Raw genomic sequence first — 14,203 nt, forward strand, 5'->3', positions numbered from 1 at the left:
ATGAAACGGAGTAAAGCTAAAAGACATGCCCAAGGTCACCAACTCATTACCAAGTGAATCAGAATGAGAATGCGGGTCTTCTGACTTCTAAGTCAGCACTCTTTATTCTTGCAACTTAATGACACTCAGGGTGCTGAAACTACAATCTTGCGAAATTCATTTTATTTAGCACCGCTGGGAAGTAAACTCTATAAATAAAATAAAATTTGCTGAAATTCTGCACATAACCACAAAATTAATTTAATCAGAAATAAACATCATTTGATCGCTTCTACAACAAATATAACATCGTTAAGATGGCAATCAGCTTAAATTTTAAAAGCAGCATTTTTTTGTGTGTGTGAATTTATTGCACTAGGTCAAATAACTGGGTAAATATTATAAAAGTTCAAAATAAAAAAAGAAATTTCCATAATAATACAAGGCAAAATTTAATCTAGTAGCTAGATGACTTTATCAACCAGATGATCTTATTAATCTACCTCACATTTTCACTAGGCTATAGCATTTCTTCAGCTCACTGATTTAAGGAGAATAACTAACCACTGAACAAGTAAACTTTAACATAGTTAAATAAATTAAGCTTATATAATCTGAAGGGAAAACCAACTATCTCAATATCAATTACACTAAAACTTGTTTTATTAAGCACTTAATACATGCCAGGCTAAGCACTTTATGTACATTGTTTCACTCAATCCTCACAACTACTCCATGACAGGGACTACTTCATACTCATTTTATAATAAAGAGATATCACTGAGGTTCAGCAGTGTATTTAATAACCCAGATTGAAAATGTGGCTAAGCCCCAACTCATAACCAGCTCTATTTAATTTCAAAGCCTGTACTGTATTTTACTCTACTGCATGATCCTGAACACAAATAATGATATTGCCTATCACAACTGAAAATGGGCAAAGAAAGGACTTGTAAAGTAACAAAAATACATATAATTTCTAAATGGTGTATACTAATAAGCATAAAATGAATGAATAAGATTATAGAGTTTCCTCTAAAGGTTTTTTTTTTTTTTTTAAAAAAGAACAAATTTCATTCATTCACTCTTTCACGCAACAAAATTGTTGAGCACATACCATGAACGAGAAACTCTCCTAGGTCCTTAAGAGTCTGTGAATAATATGACATAATCCTTGCCCTTGAGGGATTCAAAATCTACCAAGGAAGGGTTATATATAGAAGAGATTTTAAAAGGCATTCATGCAGGCAATGGCATAGACTAAAGTTACAGAAACGTCCTATGAAGGAGCTTCTCACTCTCATTGCAAGCAAATGACAAAATAGTAACATGTTAGTTGCAAAATGGTAGATCTCTTGATGGGCCAAAACTATACATATGAACCAAATACACAACTTTTGTTAGTCATGCTTTATTCAGGGATAATCTTTATACAAGCTAAATAATAGATGAAGGTGAATTTTATGCAATGTAAATTTTATTATGATAAAAATAATTAAGCAGGATGAATAAATTTATAGCCTACAAAATTTTAATCAAAATAGTTTTTGAAAATGACCTAGAAGCATAATATGAAAGAGAAAATTCAAGTTCTACTATTTTAAGGAATTTGTTAATGAGCCAACCTACTACATCACAGTGTCTCCTTCATAAGCACCAATAAAGCATATCGAATCTCATATTTCAATACCAGAAAACTTGTCCTTCTTCCAAATTATTGGAATACTTTTAAAATCAAACAAACATCATATATATATATAATAACTGATCACATTGCCCATCCTTTCCTGGCTGTTAGCATTTTTAGATAGTGACACTTTATTTTCTTATATCAACTTTATTATACATGCACACAAGAATTTAAAGAAGCTTTTAGGAACATAAAAAACAAGTACAAATAACACAAAAATAAGTGATGAAACTTAAGTTAGAGACTCTGGTTCTTGCTTAAGTCCTTTGATTAAGTGAGTCAGCAGGTTAGCAATCCGTATAGAAGAAACATGAAACTGGTAAAAGCTTATAAAATAATTACATAAGGTTGTAGAGAAGAAGGTCATAACCAAATATTATGTTAGTGAACTTCCACTATGTTCATGCAAAGGACACTACTCTCCTTTTACACAAAACGCTCATTTGATCATGCATAGATATTAAATAGTATGTTCTTTCTTTTTTTTTTTTTTTTTTTAAATTTATTCATTTTAGAGAGGAGAGGGAGAGACAGAGAGAGAGAGAAAGAGAGAAGGGGGGGAGGAGCTGGAAGCATCAACTCCCATATGTGCCTTGACCAGGCAAGCCCAGGGTTTTGAACCGGCAACCTCAGCATTTCCAGGTCGACGCTTTATCCACTGCGCCACCACAGGTCAGGCCAATAGTATGTTCTTTCAAGGTGACCCCTCTCAAAAGGGCCAACTAGTGCCCCCCAACTTCCCAGATACAGAGCAACTTGGGATAAAATCTGGCATGCCCAAGGTCTGTGAGAGTAAGAACATGTTTCCTTTTGACCTCCGAATGCTTATAAATATGCCTAAGTCCTCCTGTCTCCCCCTCCACATGTTGAAGTTGTTATCTTTCTGCATACGGTCCAGAGGCACTGATGTGCAACTGGTTACTTCAATTATTAACCATGACTTCACCCCCAACAGGGCAAATTATATCGACAGACTCGGTCCTAGTGGACATTTTGATCATAAAGGTGTAATCAACATAGTCACAGAAGAGGACAAGAGGACATCTTGGGATAAGGAGTCTATAATATATCCACTGAGGACATGCCTCAATGTTGCTGACATCATCTGAGAGGTCTGTTAGGCCCAGGGAGGGTCCAATTCTGGGACTGAGGAAGAAATGGAGCAAGAGGTGAGGGAATCAGGCATAGACACTGTTGTCATACTTCTCTCTTTTTAAAAAACTGAAAAAATAAATTTAAGTTTTTGAGGCCAAAAAATAAAAAAGATTTTTAAAAATGTTATATGGATCATTGCTCCAACCCAAAGGAAAGTTTCAATGTTTATAGTTCACTAACATGGTTTATTAAGATAAAATTCTATCACTACATGGTGCTTAATAACTACTATTACTGAGAATAGAGAAACATGTATAACTGTTTATGATGCACAGTATTTTTGCATTTTTATATCTATTTTGAGGCTCATGCTATATAGATTCATGTCTTTATATAGGGTTTAAATTCAGTAAATACTGCAATATATAGATAGAAATAAAATACTTCCAAGGTTTATAGACTGTACCACCTGAATACTCAATTTTCAATAAACTACTCCTAAAACAAAAGACAAAGCAAAACAAACAAAAGTTGTATTTTTATTAGATAACTGAAAGTGCTTAGTTGAAATCATCATGTTTACATCTATTTACTTATCTATCCTCAGTTCATGCTATCTCATAAAAAAAGATTATTTTAAAAGGAAAAAAGAAACCCTATTTTGAACAACTTAAACACTGAAAAACCTAAAACAACCTAAGAAATAATAGCCATTTTTTGTTTTACTCCATTTTACTAACACTCACAAATATCCATTTCATACTAAATAAACTACAAGTGAGTTATGTGCCCACTTTTAAATTTATTTTCACTTGGAATACTTGAAATAGCTGTTGATTTTAAATAAACAGTTGACATTTCTATGATGTACCCAATCTTACAAATCATGGTGGCTCTCTTAAGATGGAGTGGCGTCATCAGAAGGTAAACATCTGTTAGTATTTGCAAGAATACAATTTCTGGAGGCTTCTGGAGTAACAAACTGCTAAGCAAAGAAGGTAGAGGTTTTTTATTCCTTGTAGCAACAATTATTAGTTTCTTTTTGTTATTCATTTATTCATACTTCCCTTTACTCTAAAAAAAAGGGTTTAAAACATTTAACATGTTTGTGACTTGCAAATTAAATATTTCCTTATTCTACCACTTTATATAGGAGAGTAATACAGTATTTATTTGGAAATTGGGTAGATGGGGTATTATATTTTAAAACAAGTAAGTCTACTACTTTTTAAACTAGTGAATCTCTGATACTAGTTCAAAGAGCTCTAAATTCTGACAGCTATTAATACCTTTATTATCAGTCGAACAAGCAATTCCAATATTCTATTAAAGTGCTATCTAATTATTTACCAATAGTAACCCATAATATCATAAAACAATGCATTATTAATGAACTAAAACTCTCAAGATACTTTTTTAGAATCTTCTGATAATAGAAACACAATTAACTATACCTAAAATCATCTCAGAAGACTGCACTTTACAATGAACGACTTCAGGTTATTATAATACAAATCACCACCACACCATGAAATCAAAAGACTTCCTGTAAGGTGGATAGTTGGATTAGATTTCTTTCTTGTATGGCTCATATTATAGTGATTCTGAAATTGGTCTTCAAAAATGGCCTCCTTACTTAATCCTAGTCAGAATTCATTCATGCTGCAACTTCTCGTATCAGTCTTTGTCTAATTCTCGCTCTCTGAAGGCTGCAGTCACCAGGAATAAAATAAAAATTACTTTGGAAAAAAAATGACCATTTTCTAAAAGATGTCTCAATATTAATTGAATCAACTAGGACTGTGATGCTATCCTATAGACATTTATAAATCCACACAATGATATAACAGTGGGGGGAAAAGTCATTCTTCTATACTGGAATTCAGTAGAGCAAAAAATATATGACAAAAGATTCCAATCTGCAGTGTCAAGTATGACTACTCACAACACAAACTATGAATCAATAATTTAGACCTGCAATTTGTAGGTAAGAGAGGGATGCTCACTTAATGGGCATATCAGTCACAGGTTCACTGTCCTGCTCAGGGCTCCACCTTCCTCCTCTCCCCTAGTGAAGAATGACAGAATCAATAGAGACAGATGCATAGAGAGAGTAGGCTGACAAGAGGCAGGAGTAGATGAGGGTCTAGTGGGGATAAATAGGGATATATGGACATTTGACAGGGGGTTTGGTGAACACACAATACGGTGTACTGATGTGTTATAGAATTGTGCACCTGAAACCTGTATAATTTTGTTAACCAGTGCCAGCCCAATAAGTACAATTAAAAAATAATGGGGATAAGGCAAAGAGAATGTCTGAAAACCACAATCCAGAAGTAGAAATTGATATACAGCTCACTCCCCAAAAACGTTTGTTAATTAAAAGTTATATCATCAAGAATGAAACTGATTTTTAATAAAGCATTGCCTATTGGAGGGATGCTTATAAATTATGCAGCTTTAACTTCTGCTTCAAACAGAATAGTTTATGAATTACCCTATTTAACAATTAGAATTTTAGATAAATTTCAATGCCTATGATTTTTAATGCAGGGCTAGCTTCCTAATAAAGTAATGGGTATCTTCAAGGATCAAGAAAAAGGAGAGACAAGAACAAACATTTAACTACATAATAAATGGGAGCTGATAGCAAAACCATATTTCAAAGTCAGAGTTACCTTGTAGGCAAACATCTATAAAGGTTCTTAAATTCTTAAGTCTAGGATTGACATGCTACCTTAGGCATGATGCCCAGTGGGTCGTTAATTCTGAGATGCCTACTAAGGTAGATTATTAAAGGGGCTAACAACACCCCAAATCCCTAATATGACCTAACTCCCGATATAAAAAAACAAATCCGCTCCAAAGACAAACTCTCATAAGTAATAAATACATTGACAGAGAACAGACTGACAGCTATCACAGGAGATGGAGGCTGGAGGATTGGGTAAAGAAGGTAAAGGGATTAAGCAAAGAAAATAAAACTTATAGACACAGACAACAGTGTGGGGACTGCAGGGGGAAAGGGGGTGGGAAGAGGTGGTGATGGAGGAGACCTGACTTGAGGTGCTGAACACACAATGCAATGTACAGATGATGTACTGAAGAATTGTGCATCTGAGACCTATATAACTTTATTAACCAATGCCACCCCAATTCAATAAAAAAAATTGTAAAAATACATTGCATCTAGTCTTTACTGAGTACTTACAAAGAAATTTTTCTCAGAATCTCATATACTATCACACAACAAAAAAATGAAAGTAATTATTCCCATTCTATATAGATGAGGGAACTGAAATATAGAAATTTATGTAACTTAGCCAAAGACACAAAGCTAGTAATTGGTGAAGGTGAGATTAATGCCAAGCAGCCTAATTCTAAAGCAACATCCTTACCTACCACCCTGTTCTGCTGCAGTACTTACGCAAACCCTAATTATAATAGGCATTTTTATGTGATGACTGTGTGCCTAACACTGTTTCAAGCCATTTAGATGCATTAACTATTCTCTCACTAACCCAATGAAATTTATGAGGAAACTGAGCCAATCCTACTATTTAACTCTAAATTCAGTTTCTCAAACAAAAAAAGTTACATAAAACAAGGTAAAACTAATCATTGAATCAAGTGTCAAATTTCTTTTTCCAACAGAGCAGATAACAAGTTTAAGGATATACACTGGCTAGATCTAAGTCATACCCAAGCTTTGACAAGTCTTAGAATTAAGGCTGCCAAAAGACGTATTAGGCAGATGGTAAAAAAAACACAAAAACCTTAGACGTTTCAATGGCATTCAATATACAAGTTAAGCTGCAAAGTTCTGTTGGTAATTTTCTATTCTGCACCACTCCTCAACCCTGTTCCTTTACAAACTGCATCTCATTTAATCTTCACAACAATTCATAATTGAAGAACTTCTTGCTCAAAAACAATCTGTTACTCTTACCACATCTAACTGCCACCTATTTTTTTTCCTTGTTAAATGTCAATATAAAGACTGTCTGCTAATTGATAATGTAATTGACATCTATCTAGGGGCAATCACAAAGGCATGACCATAAGATTTTTAAAAAATATACTTTATAAGGATGCATAGCAACTACCCTAAAATATGTGTAGTTGGAATAGTAGGATCGTCTCAAGGGAAATTTTACATAGCTAATTGTATAAACAACAAACTGAGTGTGAAATTGCTAATTACAATTTTAAAATAGAATCCCTCTCTACCCAAGTCTATCTTGCTTATTATACAAGCAATCCATAGCCATACAAAAAGAAATTTATTAGTGGCAATTTTATACCTGAACAACAAGGTTTTATCTGCTCTTTTCTCTTCCATTCTTTTTTCAAAACGCCAGTTTTCTTCACCTCACACCCATCAGGATGGCTAACAGCAAATAACAAGCCATGGTGAGGACATGGAGAATGTGGATCCCATGTCCTGTTGGTAACAATGTGAAACGGTGCAGCCACTATGGAAAACTGGAAGCAACTGACCAAGCAATTAAACAGAATTATCACATGACCAAGATAAGTACCATCTAATTAGTAAACAGACAGGTGTCCATTATTCAGTTACTTTCTTTTTCACTAAGCTGGACTGGTGTAAGATTTTCTTGAAACGACTGAACTGCTCACACTGCGCTACGTGGCTGAGAAGTGGTCAGCACGCACGCAGGAACACAGGCCTGTGCTCTGGGTGGGGTGCAGCCACTTGTTCATTTTGTTGTTAGAAAAAGAGCTGATGGAATTACTGTAATTTTCATTTCTTCTTAATAATCTAGAATATTTTAAAAATTTTCATAATAAGCATAGATTGCTTTCAAAATTTGACAATTGTAAGCATAGGGCCTTATCTGTAATAAAAAGTAAAATAAATAATTCATAAGTAAATAAAGTTGAAAGAACAAATGTCCTGGCCCTGGTCAGTTGGCTCAGCAGTAGAGTGTTGGCCTGGTGTGTGGAAGTCCCAGGTTCAATTCCCGGTCAGAGCACACAGGAGAAGCACCCATCTGCTTCTCTACCCTTCCCTCTCACCTTCTTCTCTATCTCTCTCTTCCCTTCCCGCAGCCAAGGCTCCACTGGAGCAAAGATGGCCCGGGCACTGAGGATGGCTCCATGGCCTCGGCCTCAGGCGCTAGAATGGCTCCGGCTGCAACGGAGCAACGCCCCAGATGGGCAGAGAATCGCCCCCTGGTGGGTCCTGGTCGGGTGCATGTGGGAGTGTGCTGACTGCCTCTCTGTTTCTAACTTTGGAAAAATACAAAAAAAAAAAAAAGTACAAATGTCCTAAAAGCTTGGTAAGTTCTTTTGACTTCTTGGGGAAAAAACCAGGAGCATACAGCCCGACCAATGGTGGTGCAGTGGACAGAACATTGACCTGGAATTCGGAGGACACAGTTTCAAAACTCTGAGGTCGCTGGCTTGAGTGTGGGATCATCAACAGGATTCCATGATCACTGGTTGATCAAGACAGCAAAAGTTGCTGTCTTGAGCCTAAGTCGCTGGCTCGGCTGGAGCCCCCCAGTCAAGGCACACATGATAAGCAACCAATGAACAACTGAAGTGACACAACCACAAATTGATGCTTCTCACCTCTCTCCCTTCCTGACTTTTCTTTCTCCTTCTCTCTTTACACGTATATTTAAAAAAAAAAAAGCATACAAAATTAACTGTGATTATCCAGCACAAAACTATTTTATCTACAATTATGCCTGAAAGCAACTGAGTTACTTTGGGATCATTAAAATTAATCAGGCTCACATGATTTTGGTATGATGATGATGATGAAAGGATAGCATATGCAGCACACTGAAGAGTGTACATGGTTCTAAGTGAGATCAGCTTTGCTCTGCATTTTTAGCTCCCCTACTCCCTAATAAGTGACCTTTGGAAAAGTTACTTAGCTTCTCTATTAATTTTTACAACTATGAAATGAGAAAAACATTCTCAAGTTCTTAGGTTTACTGTAAGAATTCAAGGAAAACGGGCACAGCACCTCATACATAGAAGGCATTGAATATGAACAGTGGTGCAATTCTTCAAATGGAAAAACACCATCTAAATAAAGCTGATAGGAGGCGATCAGCCCTGTTTTCTACCATACTAATGTGCCTTATCTGTTACATTTATAACACAAAATGGATTTTAAGGGATTTTAAATCTAAGTATTTTCCTCTTCTGAGGTAATTAAACACTATCCAAAGATCCAAAGTGTTAATGTAACGTAGGTATAATTCTGACAGAATTAATCTCTTAGAACATTTCAAGAAAGTATTTTAATAAAAAGACTTTAAAATTTAAGACTGAATATAGTAACACACCTGCTAAAGTGATTCCTTACAAGATAATATATTTTGTATTCTGGAACTTTTTTACTAAAAGTAGAGGCACTAGAAGAGCCAATCTCATTTGACTAAGACATCAGAAGCAGGGCAAGTTGTAAAGGAAGCTCTAGGGTGAAAAATATTAAATATTGAGTATGGATAAACCTATTGACTAATCCTTCATCCTTTGATTCTATGACTTTTGTACTACGTACTATGTAATTTAGAAAGAATCTACCACTAAAACAAATAAACCAAGCCAACACTGTAATGCTATGATATTGACGGTCTACAATTCTACTTCTAGTGACCTACCCTAGAGAAAAACATACACACGTGCTCAAGAAAACATGCTTCATTACAGTACTGATACAAAACAACTTCATGTCCTTTAAAGGAGGAATAATATAATGTGGTATATTCATACCTGAAATATCAGATAGCAGCTAAAAGGAATGAACTAGATTTATAGAAAAGCTGATTAAAATTTATGCCACCTGACTGTATAAACCAAAATAACTAAACAATACATGCCACCACTATAAAAAAAAAAAATCTGTGTGTGTGTGTGTGTGTGTGTGTGTGTTGGCTGGTTGTCTGGAAGGATTCTAAGTCCCTATCAAATGGACAAAGAGAAATTTAGCTTTATCTATAATGTTCTAACCTTTTAAAGGGAGGCTATATTTATATATTACTCATTAAACTACTTTTAAAAAAAGTCTGATATTTTTTATCGTAAATGTTAAATCTTTTTATAGCTAAATAAGATGTTTATGTCTATAAATTGTTTGAAAATATCTGCAAAATAATGACAACCGAAGGAAAATAAAACATTATAAAGTCTCTCAAAATGTTAACAAAAATACCAATGGTTAATTTACATTAAAAAGGAATCCACTTTTTTCTTTTATCAAGTTCAGTATTAAGAGACTCAGGGTCCTGGCTGGCTTGCTCAGTAGATAGAGCACCAACTCAGCATGGGTTCAATCCCTGGTCAAGGCACACAATAGAAGCAACCATCTGTTTCTCTCTCCTTCCCTCTTTTCTTCTTTCTCTCTCTTCATCTAGCAGCCAGTGGCTTAACTGGTTCTAATGTCAACCCCAGACGGGGGTTGCCAGGTGCATCCCAGCGTGGGCATGTATAGGAGTCTCTCTCTGTCTCCCCTCCTCTCACTTAAAAAAAAAAAAGAGACTCAGAACTCTGCTCCCAAATCTAATTCAGAGACATGAGTCCTAACAAGATAATAACAAGTTAAAACCATCATGAAAATCATAGACTGACAAATGTCTCTTACCTCCATTCTAACAGTATTTTGAAATGAAGTGATTTGACTACACTTCTAATTAATTAATTAATTAGTGAGAGAGACAGACAGGAAGGGAGAGAGAAGTATCAACTCATATTTGTGGCACCTTAGTTGTTTATTGATTTTCTTATTATATGCCTGACCTGGGGGTTCCAGCTGAGCCAGTGACACCCTGATCAAGCCAACGACGTTGGGCTCAACCCAACAACCCTGGGCTTCAAGCCAGCAACCTTCAAACTTAAGCCAGTGCCCATGGGCTCATGTCTGATCCCACGCTCAAGCCAGCAACCCTGTGCTCAAGCTGGCAACCCTGAGCTTTGAACCTGAGTCCTCAGAGTCCAAGGGTGCTGCTCTAACCACTGGACCATCACCCGCTCAGACTATATTATTTATTTATACCTGTTAAATTCTAAAAGAATGTGACACATTACCTCTAATCTGTATAAGTACATGGAAAATTCAAGAAAGAAAATATATGAACTAAAAAAAGGAAGCAAATAGCTCTTGAACACTTCAGTACAGGATCTGAAAGAGAGACTTTAGGTTGATGTTTATGGAATAAACAATTATCTTCTTAAGATACAAGATGGTGTTAAGTAAGAAAAACTATTTACAGATATCAGTGAGCTGACAGTTCTTTGGCTCTACGAGTAAAATATCTGATCATATTCCTTTTCTTTGTTTGTCACCAGAAAAGAGTAGAAGGCTTACTGTATGACACACCAATTATTAGGAAAGTAATCTAAAGTTACCCTCCTAAATCAAATAATTTATATCATCTTAAAATACATAAATGTCATTCATTTTGCCATTTTGTGATGCAGGACAAGGCCTTTTACCTGAGCATGAATCAGCTACTTAAAGTATTATTTTTCTTGCAGGAACCACAGATGTAGTCATCTGTAATCTCTATAAAGAACAGTGCAAACTTAAAATAGTTATGCATATTCAACACAGAATCTAATATTAATGATTCTCTCCAAAGTCTTTGAGTCACCTTGCCTATAGTTAAGTCAAGAGCAATTTTCTACAGTGATACCTTTATTGAACCTCTCCAACACACTCCACTTAGATTTTCCCGGAAATCTCTCTCCCTTTTAGTACTTTTCTTTCCCTAAATTCCTATAATTGTTGATGACATTGCATAAGTATGGCAACCAGCACAATGCCATAAATAGATCTGAGAACACACTTAAAAATCTTGGTGCACCGACAACCCTACATGTGACAGCAGAAGTACCAGGTCATCTTGGAAGGCATCCACCCCATGTGAGCATGCGTGTTTAAGAGGGTTGGGTGCCCAGCAGTTAACTGAAGAAATGGCATCTCTGTACTGCACTTCATGCACATGTTAGATTATATTTAGTAATCACCAGATTTGTAATTTTGTCTGAACACAATAAGGAACACAACCCTCTCACATCTACAATATGTTTACCCATGGGTTCCACAAGTACTGAAGAACTCCCCAGGGCCAGAATCAGGTTTTAGAGACAAATAATGAGTAACACAGTGTTTATCAACCTGCAAAGTACTGAAATTTGAGGTTAAAAAAGTGAGGGCTGTCCTGAGCATTATTAGTAAGTAAGATTAAACATCCTATGACCCACTACAGCAGTGGTAGTCAACCTGGTCCCTACTGCCCACTAGTGGGCATTCTAGCTTTCATGGTGGGCAGTAGCGGAGCAACCAAAGTATAAATAAAAAGATAGATTTAACTATAGTAAGTTGTTTTATAAAGATTTATTCTGCCAAATTTAGTGAAAATCCGACATAAAGTACTTGGTAAGTAATTATTATTATATGCTTTAACTTGCTGTAACTCTGCTTTATAAATTTTATAAAGCAAAGTTACTTCCCGACTTTATAAATCACCATTACTGTGGAACCGGTGGGCGGTTAGAAAATTTTACTAACAGAGATACAAAAGTGGGCGGTAGGTATGAAAAGGTTGACTACCCCTGCACTAGATACTACTTATCCCCTGAGCTGGGACAACTAAAAATGTTTCCAGACATTGCAAAATGTCCACTAGGGGGCAAACTTGCTCCTGGTTGAGAACCACACTGAGTTAGGGTGGACTAGGAAATTTCAGTGTCTAGAAAACTTTGCTGGGACTCATTGAATTTCAAATTTTGTAATCTATGAAAGATCTTTGTTGCCATGACTGAAATTCAGAGAAGTAACCTGTCAACAGCCAGAACTGGCTACACAATTAACAGGGTGAAGGGCAAAATGAAAATGTGGGCCCCTTTTTCAAACATCAATACAAATTTCCAGACAGCGAGAGCAGAGTGTTAACCGGCACAGGGCCCTTCTGAGTGCAGAAGGTCCAGGAAGCCAGCCCTTCCAAGGGTTCCTAGTCAAGGGCAAGGCAGGAGTTATAACCTGGGATTTCTGGTGCCCTTTCCACAAAACTCAGAGTCACACTAATATCTATTACATCTCTCTGTGAGTAAAGAGTTTTAATATTTTAGACATCTAATTTGTCTTTCTTTGTCCCAGGTCTTTGTCTTTATCACACCTTTTCACTAATATTCTCTATACTGAGCAAAAATGTTGGACATAATAGTGAATAAGATTCTCACCTCATTTTTTTTAAAAATCCAGATTTTTCAAAACAGACCTAATTTAGTTTGACATTTCAAATTTTAGGACCATGAAATCACTTGTGTTTTATTGGAAGCAAAACCATGAAGAGTTCATTATAGTTTATTATATTTTATTAGTAGCATCTGTCTCCTGTCTTTGCTAGAGAAGATATCAATGATATTCTTTTGCCATTTGGGAACAGCTACTCTTTCCTCATAAATTATCTTTGGCAATGAATCAATTCTTTAAATTATTTCTACATTCAGTAAATGTTTTGACTCCAGGTGTGAAAATTAGCATTGTTTCTGACATGGTCAAAGAAGATATAATCATTTCAGGATATGTGTTGCTGAAAGATGTGAGGTTTTCTGACCATTGCATGTGTGCGACCACAAGGAACCTAAAAATCTAGCTTCACTATCGTCAGTTTGGTCTTACACCTGCTAAAGATCATTAGGACTTCCTTGACTCTGTCTTTTCATTCTTTCCCTGTCTTTTCAAAAAACATTATTCCCAATGTAAACAAGCAGGCAATAAACATCTATGTCACAGATAAAGTTGCTTCCAAAACTGAAGTAGTTGGTTAGTACTCTGGTTCAGTAAGGTTTAAAACAAAAAATCACAAGCTCCCTGACAAGTGTTTGGAATCCAATTTTGCTGTCCCAGAATAGAAAGTGCCACAGGAAGTCACACTTCAGCAGTCATAGACAGTTCACCTCTGAAACTGGGACCGAATGACAATGATGTAGGAAGCACTCGGCAGAGAACATCTGACAGAAGATGTCACTTCTAATTCTCTGCTTCCCAGTTTCTAAGTTCAAAGGTGTTGGTTAGAAAAATCCCATCGAAAGCTATTTCTATGAGCTTTTTAAGGAGAAACTAACAGAAATGTGATCCAAGTAAAAATAAAAAAAATGTTTTTAAAATTTGTATAGTTAAAAGGTGTTATAAAGGAGAGCTTCTAAGAAACTATTTGCAAAACGGATAGCCCGAATCATCAAGTGGTTTTAGAAAATAATGGGGGCAAAGGGAGCAAAATGAGATGTCTTTAACAAAGGCTGCGTGAGATCTAAAATTTACAGTATGGTGGAAAAGGAGAGAGATCTTGTTCACCACCCTCTTTCCTGTACCTACAATGTTATATGCAATCAAGAAATACTTATTGAGTCAGTGAAATAGGTTATCACCTCCACTAAGAAAAGAAGGGA

General features: G+C 35.8%; 1 protein-coding gene and 1 non-coding gene across 2 annotated transcripts in view; one reads left to right on the top strand and one right to left on the bottom strand.

Moving 5' to 3' along the window:
- The window catches only part of SLC2A13 (solute carrier family 2 member 13), a 359,257-nt gene that overhangs the window by 224,717 nt on the left and 120,337 nt on the right, over positions 1–14,203 (bottom strand). The gene's annotated exons all lie outside the window — the stretch shown is intronic.
- On the top strand, positions 2,362–2,504 carry LOC136396037 (small nucleolar RNA SNORA67). The gene has a single exon (XR_010749468.1). It is a non-coding gene; the product is annotated as a small nucleolar RNA SNORA67 (small nucleolar RNA).

This window comes from Saccopteryx leptura, chromosome 2 (assembly GCF_036850995.1).
Source record: "Saccopteryx leptura isolate mSacLep1 chromosome 2, mSacLep1_pri_phased_curated, whole genome shotgun sequence".
Taxonomy (NCBI): domain Eukaryota; kingdom Metazoa; phylum Chordata; class Mammalia; order Chiroptera; family Emballonuridae; genus Saccopteryx; species Saccopteryx leptura.